This window comes from Chlorocebus sabaeus, chromosome 22 (assembly GCF_047675955.1).
Source record: "Chlorocebus sabaeus isolate Y175 chromosome 22, mChlSab1.0.hap1, whole genome shotgun sequence".
Taxonomy (NCBI): domain Eukaryota; kingdom Metazoa; phylum Chordata; class Mammalia; order Primates; family Cercopithecidae; genus Chlorocebus; species Chlorocebus sabaeus.
The window spans coordinates 15714945-15733409 of NC_132925.1; positions in this window are offsets into that span (position 1 = coordinate 15714945).

Below are 18465 nucleotides of genomic sequence, written 5' to 3' on the forward strand. Positions count from 1 at the left end.
TAATAAATATATATTTATATTGTTCACATATTTTGGAGTACATATCGCTTCCATTCCTTTCCCTGAGATAGAAAGTGAGATATATGTAACACTGTTCCTGTTTTGTTGAAAGGTGAGATCAAATTAAATTAATTGCAAAATGATGCAATAACACCTCAACAGAGATATGAAAAGGAAATTATTTTTTAAAAAGGGCTGTTGAACTGTAATCAAAGGCAACATTTTTTAAAAATGACTTTAAAGAAGAGTCTTAAAGCTTAAAAGAGACATTCGATGAACAATGCAGGAATGGGAAGGATATGTATAAAGATTAGCAATTGTGAGAATATGTGCTTGGGACTGTAAATATAGGAATCTGTATATTTATGGACATGCGTGTTTCCATAAATATAGTAATAAATTAGCTCATCAGATTTTGGTAGGGGTCACATATGAAATGTTTTCTATGGCTGGTTAAATAGTTAGAAATTTATTCTAAGCCAATAGAGCATCTCTTGATGGCATATATATATATGTGTGTGTGTGTGCGCGTGTGTGTGTGTGTGTAGTCTATATGACTTCTGCAGTAGCAACTTTTACTCATTATTTCATCTGAAATAAAGCCACTTTTTTCATTTGTATTTCACATAAATTACTGTCCTGCAAACTACACCATCAAATACATTTTGCCAAAGCTTGCCAAAGCATTTTCTGCTAGAGTTAACACAGGACATAAATTGAACAGTTCATTATATAAATGAAAAAAAAAAATACTAAGACAATCATTTACATCTATGGCAATATTTTTGTTTTGTTTTGCATAGATAAAATATCAAAATATCTTTTTAAAAGTCAAATATGTTTGCATACTATATCCCATTCACAGTAATATAGGTAGATAGATAGATAGATAGATAAATAGATAGATAAAGTAATTTTACTATTGAATCTATAATCCATTACTATTATAAAATCAACTTTTCAAAGTTTTTGACAAAATTAACTTATTTATCGCATTTCACCTTTCCTTTTTTACAAGTTCAAATATACATTTTATACTCACTTTAGAAGTTCTATATTTGCTGATTTTATTGTTTATATATTACTGTATTTCTAAAATAATGTTGAATTGATAGATCGATTTTATTTTACTCACTTTTTTCCAGAGAAGCACAAAGTATCTGATTTTATCATCAAGGCTTGGGATTATATGCCTTGTGGAATAAAAGAAAAAGTATTTTACTTTCTCCTGATGGGCTTAAATAAAATAGAAAGTACACTTCAAGGGTTTACTTTTGGTTGTGTGTTTTGTGTGTGTTCATGTGTTTTTTTAAAGGATTATTGTTCTGTAATCAAAAATGAACATGAACTTAATTCCCCTTCAAATATAGTCAAGAAAAGCATTTCCTACATTTTTATAAAACATAACCAAAAATATTTTATAATACAAAGTTTACTGAAAAGCATTATTTAATTATATATTAAATGTAAATATCACTCAGTGTGTGTTTTATAAATATTTTTCACAATATCCTCATAATAACTATGGTGAAGTACTTCAAAAATTATAAAAAATAAATAAAACATTCCTTCCTTAACAATTATATTCCTAGTCTAACGAAGTGAGTTAAATGAAGTGCTAAGTGCCTGAATTTTAAAATCTAAATTTTAATGTAAGTACGTAATGAGTATCCTGGCTTATTTTTCTTTCAAACAGAAAATATTCCTTATTTAAATATTTACATAATTAACGTATATAATTATATACAAAATAATAAACTGAATTAGTTTTTTACTTTAGGGAATGAGTTTAAGATACATTTGCAATACCTGGGGGCAGATTGAGAAAATCAAAACATAACAGTAATTGTTGAATGGTCCTAAGAACAAATCCCTACGTTTTGTGTCTAACCACGCATATTGTTTTATATTTTGATTTGATTAAAAGTAAGCTATATATCAGAATTATTTCCTGTTCCTACGAAGACCAGGATACTGCGTTTGTGACCATTGGAAGATTAAGTCAAATCTTCATTATGGTTCTCAATTGGCTTTTTCAAAGGAGTGCAATTGTTTTAAACTGGTGTCCAACAAGTAAATTTTTCAGAATTGTTCTTTCTCATAATCCTTAGCTATTATGTATTAAATAGAATGATCTTTTGATTATGCATATAATATATGCTTATAATGCAACAACTTCAAATCTTTTATTATGTAAAATGGATTCTTATCATTGTCAGTTGCATACACTCACCAATTTCAAGCATCTTCGTGGACAGTGAGGCAGAGCAGATATCAGGTTTGAAAATTTCTCTACATTACTAATCTTTTACAATGAGGTCAACCGTTAATTTCATATATGTCCTGTCCATTTTGTAAAGCAGTCTGGTTGCTGCTCACAGGCACAATGATTCGAACTGTGACATTATTGTATTATATTATATATATTATTGTATATCACACACACAACAAATTGCATAATGACCAAAATCACACAAAAAGATAATCAATGTCTACACCTGTGAATTTCTATTTCTTCTACAAGGATTGCAGCTGAGCAGTTTGTATGTCTAGTAGTCCGGCTTTGATAGTGTTATAATCTGAATTGCATTTGAAAATGAAAAATATTTTCAAATATTTGTGGATGGGTTAAAGCAGGAGCTCGGTAGAAATGCATTCAAGTTCTAGAATGTAACTCTGGGAACTGTGTCATTTCCCTACTCAGTGTTCTTTAAAATATAGCCTTCCTACTTGTATAGGATTAATTGCTTGCCCCCTAAATGCCAAGGCATTTCCCTATCAAAGTAATTTATTGCGAACCAGTCGTATCTCCATAACTCATCTGACTGGGTAGCAAGCCCTCAGCATAGTTTTCACCTGTATAAAATGACTATTCTGTGTAACGTGCATTTTGTTAGTTGCTGAAGCAAAACATCATTATATCATTTATTATATTTTTGACATTTAGGCCACATTTTCAATGGCCTAATTTGCTATGATATTTCTTATAGTGATATAATTTTTACAACATTCCACACCCAACATTAGAGTGAATTATTTTCCAGGTCTCTCTACTTCTTTCCTAAATGAATAACAATTTGATGATGCATGAGCTGTGTTCCCCCTTAATTCTTGTATATAAGAAGCTTTCTCAGTAATTCTTCTCCTCTTTCTGGATCTTCTGTTGTTAAGTTTTTTTACTTGCAGTATGTTTATTCCAACATTTCTTGTTCGTACTCGTGAACTTTGATAAAAGTGTATTTTCTTTTTTTCTATTTTCCTTGAGAAGTTTTAGGGCACACTCTGTCCAACACTTTTCTCTTTCTTCTTCTTTTCCTACTGTCAACACCCCAATCCACCTTCACACTACAATCAGATTAGTTTGCATCGTGCCTTGTTCTTTTTCATAGTTTATACAAAGTCAGCTCAGTTAGCCCTTCACATAAACTGCTTTGCAAGCCTCCCCTTTTGTTTGTTCTAATGTTGACCTTTGTCTAATAATTGTATGTCATGATTGGTTAGCATAGTCCCCTTTTACAGAGAATATGGCCTTCCTAGATTTATACTTACTAATTATTGCATTATAAAAGATTCAGGAGGAAAAACAAACTGAAAATAAGAGAAGTCTACTTTTATATCAGAGATTCTCAAGTCTTCATCTCCATAAAAATCATATACAAATCTCAGCTCATTAAAAAGTGCATATTCAATCTTTTACTCATAGGAGTCAATCATCGGGAGGGGTTGGAGACCAGAAACATACATTTTAACGAAAACCCCAGTGTATTTTGCTGAAGATGGCCTGATACAATTTAGCAATTGTTCAATGGCTATAGGTTGTAACAACCATCCTAATGTGGATATTTCATATTCTCTCCAGAAATTGTATTCAGTAAAGTATTTTTATTTAAATTATTGCTATGAAAATTTAATCTACTAGAAACCTGGGAAAGACATTTTCTTTCAGTGTCTAGAGAATAAGCTTATTGATATCTATGTATAGGTAAACTTAATTATCACTCATTCATAACCTAATTCCTTCAAAGACATTTTTAGTCTGTTAATTATTATAAAAAGTATTTGACTTGCTATTTGAAAAGTACATCCTGGGTATTCTCTATAACATTATCATCTTCCGTTTTTGAGCTAGAAATGAACAAGACTACCTGTGCCAATAGGTTTTATGTTGCTTTGAGGGCCAGGCTGAAAAATGTCACTTAGGGCCTGAAGAAAAACGACAAATAAAATGGGCTTAAAATACCTTCAGCATGATAACAGCTAGAAATTGTTCTGTAAGTACTGTTAATAATTTCTAGTTTATTTCCTCAAATTAAGAGTTGTTGAATAATTATCAAATGTAATATGTATTCCTAAACCATTGTTATTTAAAGTTGGGAATATCTCTTTGTTTCCTTTGCAGAACTGTCTGTATTTGACATTAGAAGGCTAACTAACTGGGAGCAGTGGCTCACACCTGTAATCCCAGCACTTTGGGAGGCCTAGGCGGACAGATCATGAGGTCAAGAGCTCGAGACCAGCCTGACTAACATGGTGAAACCCTGTCTCTACTAAGAATACAAAAACTACCTGGGCGTGGTGATGCATGCCTATAATCCCAGCGACTCAGGAGGCTGAGGCAGGGCAGGAGAATTGCTGAAACCCAGGAGGCAGAGGTTGCAGTGAGCTGAGACTGTGCCACTGCACTCCAGCCTGGGTGACAGAGCAAGACTCCATCTCAAAAAATAAAAAGAGAAGGCTAACTAATGTCTGTCCAAAACTATGACAATTTGTAAAATCTATAACCATATGGAAACACAATGTCATTATTTTCTGTTACCATTTGTGTTATGAAAATCTCTAGTTAATTTTAGAGTAACAACACTGTCACTTTTATTTTATGGATAATATTTCAGGAAAAGATCCAGATTTCTGGGCACAGTGGCTCACGCATATAATCCTAGAAATCTGGGAGTCCAAGGTGGGTGGATTACTTGAGGTCAGGAGTTTGAGACCAGACTGGACAACATAGTAAAACCCTGTCTCTACTAAAAATACAAAAATTTACTGGGAATTGCTTGAAACTGGGAGGCAGAGGTTGCAGTGAGCCAAGATCACACCACTCCAGCCTGGGTGACAGAGCCAGGCTCCATCTCAAAATAAAAATAAATAAATAAATAAAATAAAACTTCCAGATGAACTCTTAACTTCATGATAAAGAAAAATTCTCTAGCTTGATAGCTGATATGGTTTGTCTCTCTGTCCCCATTCAAATCTTGTGTTGAATTGTAATACCCAGTGTTGGAGGAGTGGCCTGGTGGGAGGTGATTGAATTATGGGACAGACTTTCCCTTGCCATTCTAGTGATAGAGTTCCCATGAGATATTTTTTTGATGGTGTATAACACCTCACCCTTCGCTCTCTTTGTCTATTGCTCTGGCCATGTGAAGGCTATGCCTGCTTCTTTTTTGCCTTCTGTCATCTTTATAAGTTTCCTGAGTTCTCTTCAGAAGCAGAAGCCTATACATCCTGCGAAACTGTAAGCCAGCTAAATCTCTTTTCTTTATAAACTACCCAGTCTCAGGTAAGCCTTTATAGCAGTGTGAAAACAGACTAATATAAAAAATTGGTACCCGAGAAGTGAGACATTGCTATAAAGATATCTGAAAATGTGAAAGCAGCTTTGGAACTGGGTAATGGGCAGTGATTGGAACAGTTTGGAGGGCTCAGAAGACAGGAAGATAAGGGAAAGTTTGGAACTTTACTAAAGACTTGTTAAATGGTTGTGACCACAATTCTGATGGCGATATGGACAGTGAAGTCCAGGCTGAGGGGATCTCAGATAGAGATGAGGAACTTATTGGGAACTGGAATACAGGTCACTCTTGCTGTGCTTTGCACTTCTTGCAAAGAGATTGGTGGGATTGTGTCCCTGCTCTAGGGATCTATTGAACTTTGAACCTGAAAGAGATGATTTAAGGTATCTGGCAGAATAAATTTCTAAGCACAAAGCATTCAAGATGTAGCCTCACTGCTTCTAAACAAAACATGATCCGAAGATGGAAATTATATTTAAAACGACAGCATAAACATTTGAGAAATTTGCTGCCTGGCCATGTGGTAGGAAATGAAAACCCATTTTCTGGGAAGGAATTCAAGCAGCTGTATAAATTTGAATAAGTAAAGAGGAGCCAAATGTTAATAGCCAAGAAAATGGGGAAAATGTCTCCAGGGCATATCAGAGACCCTTCATGACAGCCCCTCCCATCACAGGACTGGAGGACTAGGAAGGAAAAATGGTATCTTGGTTCAGGCCCAGGGCCCTTCTGCTCTGTACAGCTTCAAGATATGGTTCTCTGCATCATAGCTGGTCCAGCTCCAGCTGTGGCTAATAGGAGCCACAATAAAGCTTGGGCCACTGCTCCAGAGGGTTCAAGCTGGAAGGTGCCAAGGCTTCTACATGGTGTTAAGCCTGCAGCTGTGCAGAGGACAAGAGTTGAGGCTTAGGAGCCTCCACCTAAATTTCAAAGGATGTATGGAAATGCCTGAATGTCCAGGCAGAAGTCTGCTGCAGGGGCAGAGCCCTCATGGAGAACCTCTACTAGGGTAGTGTGAAGGGAAAATTTGGGATTTGAGCCCCCACACAGAGTTTTCACTGGGGCACTGACTAGTGGAGCTGTGAGAAGAGGGCCACTCTCCTCCAGACCCCAGGATTGCAGATCCACAGACAGCTTGCACCATGTACCTAAAAAAGCCACAGCACTCAAGACCAGCTCATGAAAGCAGCACAGGAGTTGTATGCTGCAGAGTCACAGGGACGGAGCTTCTCAAAGCCTTGCAAGCCACCCCTTGTGTCGGTGTGGTCTCAATTTGAGACATGGAGTCAAAGAAGGTTATCTTGGAGCTTTAAGATTTAATAACTTCCCTGTTGGGTTTCAGGCTTGCACAAGGCCGGTAGCCCCTTTCTGTTGGCTTATTTCTCACTTTTGGAAAAGGAATATTTACCAAATGCCTATACCCCCATGGTATCTTGGAAGTAAGTAACTTGCTTTTGATTTTATAGGCTCATAGGCAGAGGAACTTGCCTTGTCTCAGATTAGACTTTGGACTTGGACTTTTGAGTTAATGCTGGAATACATTAAGACTATGGGGACTGTTGGTGATATGGTTTGGCTGTGTCGCCACCCAAATCTCATCTTGAATTCCCATGTGTTGTGGGTGGGACAGGTGGGAGGTAATTGAATCATGGAGGCAGGTCTTTCCCATGATGGTCTCATGATAGTGAATAAGTCTCATGAGATCTGATAGTTATAAAAAGGGGAGTTTCCCTGAACAAGCATTCTCTTTGCCTGCTCCCATCCATGTAAGATGTGACTTGCTCCTTATTGCTTCCTGCTATGATTGTGAAGCCTTTCCTGCCATGTGGAACTGTAAGTCCATTAAACCTGTTTTTTCTTCCAAGTCTCAGGTATGTGTTTATCAGCAGCATGAAAACAGACTAATACAGTTGGGAAGACATAATTGTGTTTAAAATGTGAAAAGGACATGAGATTTGTGAGGGGTCAGTGGCAGAATGATGTGATTGAGCTCTGTGTCCCCACCCAAATATCAAGTCAAATTGTAATTCCCAGTGCTGGAAGAGGGGCCTTGTGGGAGGTGTTTGAACATGGGGAAGACTTCCCCCTTGCTACTCTTGTGATAGTGTTCTCACGAGATCTGGTTGTTTGAACACGAATGACACCTCACCCTTTGCTCTCTCTCTCTCGCTCTGGCCAAGTTAAGACTGTACCTGCTTCCCCTTTACCTTCTGCAGTGATTGTAAGTTTCCCAAGGCCTCTATAGAAGCAGAAGCCTATACAGCCTGCAGAACTGTGAGCCAATTAAATCTCTCTCTCTCTCCTTTTTTTTTTTTTTTTAAATAAATTACCGGTCTCAGGTATGTCTTTACAGCAATGTGAGAATGGACTAATACAGTAGTTAGCGCTAACATTACATTATATGAGAGCAACCTGAAATTAAAGTAAAGGAAACAAAACGCTCTCCCATGTACAGTAATACTGCAAAGAACAATGATAAAACTGCCACCTCTCACAGCAGGAAATTCAGTTTTTTTTTTGTTTTTTTTTTTTTTTAGGGTACCTCCTCTGTTCTACCAGGCGTTTACCAGAACTGATGTGCTGCTCTATCACTGTACTTAGATAATCCTTTCCGGAAGTTTAGAAACAACACAAGCATAGTGATTTACTGGTTATTGAAAATGAACTGTCCTCCTAACACTGCTGTAACATCACCAATGCAGAGAGGAAATATTTCTGCATTTCTACCATGCACAGATACTATGGCCAAAGAAATGTCTGTGCTTGCAGCAAGTGATTTTGGTGTTGTGCTCAGCTGAATGCTCTGTATCCATTAAGATGTGGACTTTCACACAGTGTTGGAGCTCCTGAGACACTTACATGAGGGAAGATCTTTTTATTCCAGTGAGATTATTATGTTTACCACCAGTAGACTCAGAAATACCAATTGATCACCCTGTTCAGCTCAGGACTGACCTTTGGTCTCATTTGTTTTCACCAGATATTTTCATTAAAGCTTCTATTTCCTGTCCATACCTATGAATCTGCCTGACTCTGGTCACTTGAATCTCAGAAAGAAGCATCCAGCATGTCTCTGAAGGCTTTATCAACATCCTTCCCATTCTTCATTATCCATCTTTCAATTCAACATTCATATCTTTTGCAGAAATGAAGGAAAATTTTAAACCACAATTCACTAGATAGATTGTTGGAGGCGTATTGTCAGCATATATTTTTCTCAGCTTACATGGTATTTTCTATACCATGATGACTTTCAAAGTCATGTCTTAAAACCTACCTTCTACCCTGAGCAACATATACTCATGTCCGATTGTCCCCTATACTTCTCTACTTACATTTGTATTGATTCCTCAAACCAATCTCTAAAATTTTCTCATAACTCATCTTCCAAATATGTTTCCCATTTGAGGCCCAACATGATCGCTATCCACAAAGAGACACTTGAGTTTCTTCACCTCACTCTTCCCTCTCAATTCAAAGACATTATGGTTATCCCAGTCTTGTTTCTTACCTATATAAAGCATTTTTTAAAGATTTCATCTTCACTTCTTGTCCCAACCCTTATATTAACTGTCTCTGATTATTTTAATCATGGACATTCAAATATTTACTCAAGCTTGCTCCTAATATTCGATTATATGCTTTCTCATTCTACATCTAGAAATAAGTTAATTTGCCCTTCAGGGTCAAAGTCAAATGTCACATTCCATGAAAAATTTTCCTGCTTTGTACACCAAAGCAGAATCAAATATTCTCCCGTATATTTTTGTCCCTATGGAAGAAGATTTCATTATTTATATGAGTGTCTCCTATGTTAGACTATGAACTTCTTGATGGTGGGTAAACTGTCCTCCATCTTTGTAACTATCCCCCTGAACACCAGAATTATGGGGTATAACAAATTCAAAGAGACCTGGGTTCCTTTTTGTGCTATTACAATGGAATGAAGGTCAGGGGTCTAAGGATAGCTAAATTTAGCTTATCATTTATATCACTTTCCTAGAGGGTTTTCAAAGGAAATCTACACATAAGGGAGAATCTTTGAATGGAAATCAAAGTACCATATAATGTATAGCTATGAGACGACCTTAACTCTGACCAATCAGACTACGAACTCCATCTCCCAAAGGTAAGGAGAGCTAAGAAGGAGTTGCTGTATGTAGGCCTGGGCAGCAGTGGAGAGTCAAAAAGTCCTTCTTCTTCTGGTGGTAATAAATGTTTTTATGCTACTGAATTATTCATTTCATCTATACTTAGTGCAGACTAAATATAGGTACATAATAAATTGACAATATCAATGTTGTAAACTCTATGGAGTATTATAAATTAAGTAACTTAATATCATTCACATTTTTTTTTCTAGTTTATTCCTCCATAATTCTTAAATTATTTCCATTAATGCATTAAGTTTTTGAGCTCTCTGTATCTTTAAAAGACAGTTAAGAAAACTTAATTATATGTTATCTCACTGAAATATTGAAGCATAGAACAGAGCTATCAAAGTGACATTAATAAGTTTCTTAGTGAAGGCTACTTCTAACCTGAAATATAATTCTTCTTCAAAAATATCTTACATCAAACTGAGGATTGAGGAAAAAAAAGTTGCTGTTTTTATGCCATATTATATATTACGTAGTTTATAACTCAATACTCTCTGAGATCCTATTAATATTTGAACGGGCTCTTCTAATTTAAACAGTACTTATGGATCTTTACAGATCCAAAATTCACAGAGATAATAGGACATAGAAGTAGATTATTATGAGGAAAAGCTACTATGCTAGGACTTAAAGTTTTAAATACAACAGAATCTATTTATAATGGCTTGTTAAATTTTATTAATTTATATTTAATGAGATGAATAACACTCAAAAAATAATTAGGATGTCTGAAATAAATAAAAATTATAGAAGCAATAATTAACATGGGAAAGAAACAGAAAAGATAAGAATTAAAGTTGTATCAGACATGGGCCAGTCACCAGAATTCCTTGACTCTCACTTTCTACATTTTAATTTTGAATAATAAGAAATACCTGGCTATCTCATAGAATAATTATGTTAACACAAGAAAATAAATAGTGAGAAAACTTATTGAAAATCTCAACATGTGGGCAATTGCAAGTCACTGATAGTCATTATCTTGAAACAGTGTATAATTTTTCCATAGCAATTGGAAAAGTCGTAATTTTTAATCTTATATGTAAAATGCAACTTTTGCCTGCTCATCAAAATCTGAAGACTTCCGTAGCAGTGCTTCAAAGTCAAAATGTTACAGAGACAGAGGGCTTCTATGTTAACTTGCTGTCTCTCTCAGTGCCAAGTACAAACATCCTCATACTTTTTTGAAGTCTCTGCCTAAAACTGTTCCTCTAGAGGCAAATGTTCAGTTCTAATACACTGTGGCTTTTAACACTAAAATTCTGATGTAGTATCATACACAGCTGGGCTATACATAATGTACCCCATCTCTCTGACCTTGTCTTTCACATCTCACCTTGCTCATTTCCCAGTTGTCATATTGGGCTTATTTCTGCTCCTCAGGCACACCAAGCGTGTTCTTACCTCAGGGCAGTTTTGAGCATACTGCTCCCAATACTTTGTAAGGTTTTTCCTTGATATAAGATATGTTTGATTTCAAATGCCCCTTTCTTAAAGAGATTTACTGACATAACCATCTGAATTCTCCTGACCATCAAATCCCCCAAGTCACTCTCTAACACAACTTTGTATTATTTTATTCCTTGCTTAGTGTTTTGGAAATTCCTGGGCTTATTAATGCATTTACTAATTTAATGTTTGTATCTCCCCCTAAATTATACATACCAAAAAAACAGACATTTTATATTCTTGTCTGTTGTCTCCTCATTATCTGAAACAAATCCTGGCACACCGAGACACACACACAGACACACACACACACAAAATGTGCTGGAACTGGGTTTCAATAGTTTACACAACTCAATTTTGCACATCGTTTTTGAACTCCTAGTTCAGCAACAACACATTGGTAGTTTGAAATTGGCCAGATGGGAGCATTTTTGCCACAGAAATCAGCAAACACTACAAATCAGGGCCTTTTTTCTTGGAATGTCAGTTAAACATTTACTAATCTCTGTCTTTATACAGGAAAGAGACAATAAAACAGGAACAAAATTGATTTCCTATAACTAAGATCTGAAGTGAGGAAAGTATATATGAGAAGAAGCTTTGGTCTTTGTTATACAGTGTAAGTAAGATAAAAACAGAAACATACAAAACAATTGTTCCTATAGGATGTTGACCAAAAAGGTCAATGGAGGAAGCCATTAGGAAATAATTCATCTCACACTTGATTTTCACATCTTGGAAACAAAAATAAATGTGACTATTTTACCATCTCAAAAATTGTATTTGAAAATTTAGGATGATACTTAACACAATCTATTAAAATAAAGAGATTTTTAGAAAAATGGCCCTTTCGATAAATAGACAAGGCAAGATATGATGCCAAATAATCTTGAATAATAATAATAATACTCATGGCTGTGATTAATTTATCCTTTCATCCTAATAGTATTTTTTTTTTCTTTTCTTTTTTTTTTTTTTTTTTTTTTTTGAGAATGAGTCTCACTCTATCACCCAGACTGGAGTACAGAGGTGTGATCACAGCTCACTGCAACCTCCGCCTTCTGGGTTCAAGGAATTCTTGTGCCTCAGCCTCCCGAGTAGCTGTGATTACAGGCCAACATGCCCAGTTATTTTTGTATTTTAAGTAGAGGTGGAGTTTCACCATGTTGGCCAGGCTGGTCTTGAACTCCTGACCTTGAACCACCTGCCTTGGCATCTCAAAGAGCTGAGATTACAAGTGTGAGCCACTGCGCCCAGCCAGTATTTCATTTTTTAAATAACGACCACATAAATTGTTTGTCAATTATGTACTTACAACTTTTTCTAGTCACAAATAATAAGTTAATATGTCCATTGCAGTAACCTTCAATTACTATCACTTTATTCTGATGTAAGAATGTGACAGAAACTTTACTTCTCTGGTTTCAGAATGCAGACACAAACATTATGCATCCCTATTGTCTGGCAATGATATGACTTTGTTATGGTAAAATAATACTTTAGATCAAGTATTCCAAAACCTCAGTACTACCTAAGAATGTCCCTATCATTGTAAAGACAGATTCTCAATAGAAAGGACTCTCTTGACTATTTTGTTGAAGAGAGAGTCTACTAATAGAAAATAATATTGAGTACCTACCATTTCTTAAATGTTTATTATGCTCAACAATGCATTAAGTTCTTTGTATTCAGAAAATCAATGCAATGACATTATGAATAAGTTATTTTTATTTCAGCTTTAAATATGAGAGAATGGTTAATTTCAGAAAATTTCCTCTGGTTATGCTGATAGTAAATAGACAAGATAGAATTCAAATCTAAGTGTCTAATTTTAGGTTTCATAGGATTGCATATAAGTTCTCAAACATAATACACTGTCATCCCACAAAACCTCAACTCACTAATGACAGCTGAAAGGGCTTGGGCTATTCAAAAGGTAAACTAATCAATACATTCACACAAGGAAATTGCCTCCTAACCTCAGAAGTATAGCATATGTAAAAAAAATTATACATTTGCATGTATGTGTGTCTGTGTCTTTTTCTTCATTATTTGTCCTCCTTATGCTGCAAAATTGCAGATCCATGTAGAATGCATCTTGCTTTGGGTTACCTAGGAACGATGGCTCTATTGTACTATTTTCTAACATAAAGTTTTTATTTTCCCACTTTGAAATGTGTTGAATCAATCCCAACTTTGTACCACTGTTATACAGACTCATAAAACTTCAGTACAGTGGCATAGGTACGGTCCTCTTAGACGTTCTGGCATAACACGCAAGGAAACAAATGTCCCCACACTGACTCTGATACACCACCTACTGCTATACTTTTTTTCAAGGATTCCTCGTTCATCAAATGGAGAATGGAACCTGGTAGAAAAGACAGAGCTTACAGAAAAAAATGAGAAAAGCCTTACTTATAAATTGTCTCATATCAGCAAAATCTTGAAAGAGTGGTTCTAGATGACAGGATAAACATAAATATCATAAAACAATTTACTTTGATTTACTATTTGTGCTAGGTATCATTGAAGGTCAGTTCCAAAAGATAAGTTAAAAGAGAATTATGTTTAAGGATTCTGCTTGTGGGTTTCTATGGGTGTGTGTGTGAGAGAGAGAGAGTGCATTCGTGTACATGCGTGTGTGTGTGTGTGTGTGCATTTAGGCACTCATCTTTAGTATTAATCATTCTGAAGAGTAATTTGCTTAATTGAGCTGTTCATTCATTTTGCTTGAGCAAAATAGGAATGAAGCATAAAACTTGAGTCACACATAGAAAAATACTTGGATTAGGTAATACAATTACACATAAATATTCTAAAAGGTTTTGTATGATTTTTATATTTATTCAAGGAGTAAATAAGTTATATACCTTAATTACATTTTTCTAAAACAAGATATAATGGAAATTTTGTGTAAAAGCTATATATTAGCAGATTTTATGAAAAAATATTTCAGCTAGCAGAAAAAAGGATATGCAACCATGGCATTAATATCTGTATCAGATATAGATACTATAGACATGAAAAATGATTAAATAATTAACTTAGACTTATCACATCCCATGTTGCCAAAAAATTTACCCTATGTTAATTGAAAAGTAAGAAATAATTATCTGTTATTTCACCATTCTTCATTATACCATATTCTTTGGTACTGTTGCTAAAGAAATGGTTCCCAGAAAATTCTCTAATGTTAAGGATTGTTAATCGTTATGGGATTAGGACTCAAAGCAGTAGTAAGATATAGAAAAAAGCCACCGAAAATATATTTTAAAAATCGTTAAACAATTTGCACATTAATTTTATTGCCCTCAACATGGAGTTCATTTAGGAAGTATCATAGCTTATTCCTTTTGGAATTACACATTTTTGTTTTTTAAATAAACTTTTCATTTTAGAACAGTTTTAGATTTACAGAAAATTGTGATAACACAAAGTTCCCATAAATGGTACACTCAGTATCTTCTACTATTAAATCTTTTAGTATATGATATATTTACCACCTTTTATGAATGATTGACTATATTATTAATTAAAATCCATGTTTTATTCAGATTTTCTTGTTTTTATACAGTGTCTATTTTGTTGTTCCTACATCCCATATTTCATATAAAATAAAATTAAAACTGGTGTTAATGTCTTCCAAGGCTGCTTTTGGTTGTGACAGTTTTTCAGACTTACCTTGTTTTGATGACCCTGAAGGTTTTGATAAATGCTAAGTCATTTTGTAGAATGTTCTAGAATAGATAAATTTCATTATTATACTAGGGTATAATAATGGACTTTTGGAACAAGACCACAGAGATAAAGGGCCATTCTAATTGCATCGTATCAGGAAACACACTATCATCATTACTTAATCATTCTTCATGTTTACTCGATTCCATTCCTGGGATACAGTTTGTTAATTTTCTTCATCGTACATAACTTATTTCACCCCATTTCCATTTTGTATTATAAAAAGGAAGTCAGTATATGTAGCACATACTCAAGAGTGGGGAGTTGTAAATGTCATATAAATGAAATTATATGCACCATTTCAGACTGGCAACTTTTACATAACATTATGCATTTAAGATTTATTTGTCTTTCAGCCAGGCTCGGTGGCTCACATCTGTAATACCAGAAGTTTGGAAGGCTGAGGCGGGCGGATCACCTGAGGTGGTGAGTTTGAGACCAGCCTGACCAATATGGAGAAACCCCATCTTTACTAAAAATACAAAATTAGCCGGGCGTAGTGGTGCATGCCTGTAATCCCAGGTACTCCGGAGGCTGAGGCAGGAGAATAGCTTGAACCCAGGAGTTGGAGGTTGTGGTGAGCCAAGATTGCACCATTGCACTCCAGCCTGGGCAACAAGAGGAAAACTCCATCTCAAACAAACAAACAACAAAAAAAGAGAGAAAGATTTATTTGTGTTTCTATGTGTCTTGATGGAACAGTCTTTTATTTATCACTGAATAGCATTTCACTGTATAGAGGTACACAGTGTGCTTATTCATTCACCTATTGAATGACATTTTTATGTAAGTATTTTTATTTTTTCAGAGATGGGTACTCATCATGTTGCCCAGGCTGATCTGCAATGGTGCAATAATAGCCTACTGCAGCCTTCAATTCCTGAACTCCAGCAGTTCTCCCACCTCAGCCTCCCAAGTAGCTGGAACTACAAGCTACAGGTGCACAACACCACACCTGAATTGAATGACATGTTGATGGCTGCCAATTTTGGGGCAATTATGTATAAATGTGCTGTAAACATTTTCTCACAGTTATTTGTGCAGGCATAACTTTTCAAGTAAATTAGGTAAATATCTTAAAGCAGGATTACTTGATTATATGCTAAGACTATGTTTAGCTTTATGAGAAACTGCCAAACTGTCTTCCAAAGAACTTGTGTTATTTGCATTCCCACCAGCAAGGAATGGGAGGTTTCTGTTCTTTGCACTTTCACCAGCAATCCATATTTACTTTGTTGGGATTTTAGGTATTTTAATGTATGTATAATTGTATCACTTTGATGTTCTAACTTGCAATTTCCTAATGAGAAATGACATTGGGTACTTTTTTTTCATATGCTAACATACCATCTGAATATCTTCTGAGAGATGTCTGTTGAGATTTTGGCCCACTTTTCAATTAGTTTTCTTACTGTTGATTTTTTTTAAGTTCCAGTTATATTTTAGATTTCTTTCCTAATCTTTAGAGCCTGTGACTATTTTGGATGTAAGTCCTTTATCAGATGTGTTTTGCAATATTACCTTCCAGTTTTAACTTGTCTTTCATATCATATTTTCCCAGAGCAGAAGATTTCATTTTTAAAAAGTCCATCTTAGTTTTTCACACATTGTGCTTTTGTTATTTTACTGTACTCAGGAGCAAATCCAAGGTCAACACGGTTTTCTCCTCTGTTGTCTTCTAGAAGCTTATAATTTTGCATCCTACAATTTCTTCTATGATGCATTTTGAGTTACGTTTTGTCAAAGTAAGGTCTATGTCTGGGCAGTCTGTCTCTGTATTGCTTATTTTTCCACCACCGTTTGTTTAAAACTACCCTTTGCTCCGCTGAATTGCCTTTGTATCTTTGTCAGAAATTAACTATGTTTGTCTGAGTCTATTTCTGTGCTCTCTGATATGTTGCATTAATTTTTGTGTCTAATCTGTCACCAATACTATGCTGCCCACATTACTGTACTTCAGAACAATAAGTCTTGAAATCTGAAAGTGTGACATCCTCAATTTTGTTTTTCTTTAATATTCTCGTGGCTATTCTAGCTCCTTTGATTTTTATATATATATATATTTATATGCATTTTTAGAAGAGTTTAACAATATCTATATAATGATTTGCTGGAATTTTGATTTCACTGGATTCAAATTGGGAAGAATTACAAAAATATTAAATATTTAAATCCATGAACACAGAATAACTTATTTACTTAAAATTTGATTAATTTTATCAGAGTTATGACATTTTCATTACAAACTCTTTATACATTTTGATAGATTTTTACCTAAGTATTTATTTTTTGGTACTATTGCAAATAGCATTGCATTTTTAATTTTAAATTTAAATTTTTCATTGCTGGCATGTAGACAACAAATTGACTTTTGCATATTGACCTTGTATCTCATATAACCTTGCTATAGTTACCTATTCATTGCAGGAGTTTTCTAAATTTGTTTGTCTATAATTTATTCGGTCTTTTCTACACAATCAATCAAAAGTAGTTTTATTTTGTTCCTTCCAATTTGCATATATTTTATTTATTTTTCTTATTGCACTAGCTAGGGGTTTCAATACGATGTCGAGTTGGAGTGATGAGAGGGGACATCTTTGACTCTTTCTCAATAATAAGGTAAAAATTCTCATCTCTTACCATTAAACATAATATTAGCTGTCAGTTATTTTTGTAAATATTCCTCGTAAAGTTCAGAAAATCTCTTATTCATATTTAATGAGAGTTTGTATCTTGAATGGATGTTAGATTTTTGTCGTATGATTGCTTTACTTCAATTGATACAATGTAGTGAATCGCATTGATTGATTTTTAAACAATGAATCTACTTTATTTGGAATAAATTATCAAATAAGTAAAGCTTATTTTTAAATAAATAATAAAACTAGTACTTTTCCACTAGTTCACCTGAATGCTTAGAAACTCTCTTGCTCTTTGTTTTACCAGAGTTTAATTCTCTCCTTTATTGTGATAATCTTAAATAAAGCCTGTCGTTCCTGTTTAATTTTATCTGGTGCAATTTTTCTTTGACAACACCAGGTGCTGCTCTATTATTTTTATTTTTGTCTCCTATATTTATTTTTTTATTATATACTTCACAGAGAGTCTTCGGCTATAATCCACTCTGATTAAATGTATATGTCTGTATATCTATTATATTAATTAATATGACATATATTATGTTAATATAGTGTGTATTAGAATATATAATATACAATATTATAGTGTATATACTATGGTGTATATTATATAACATATTAATATTGACATGTTGCATATTATGTGTATATGGTAAATCAGGCTATACTTTCAAATAACAAGACAAAGCACTCTTTTCTATTTTTTTCATAGACATTTATTATTTACTTTTTCATTAAATTTGTAGATGTTGAAATAATGGTCAAAGTGAATAAATGTTATTTAAAACCGCTGGGCACGGTGGCTCACGCCTGTAATCCCAGCACTTTGGGAGGCCAAGGCCGGTGCATCACGAGATCAGGAGATTCAGACCATCCTGACTAACATGGTGAAATCCCATCAAA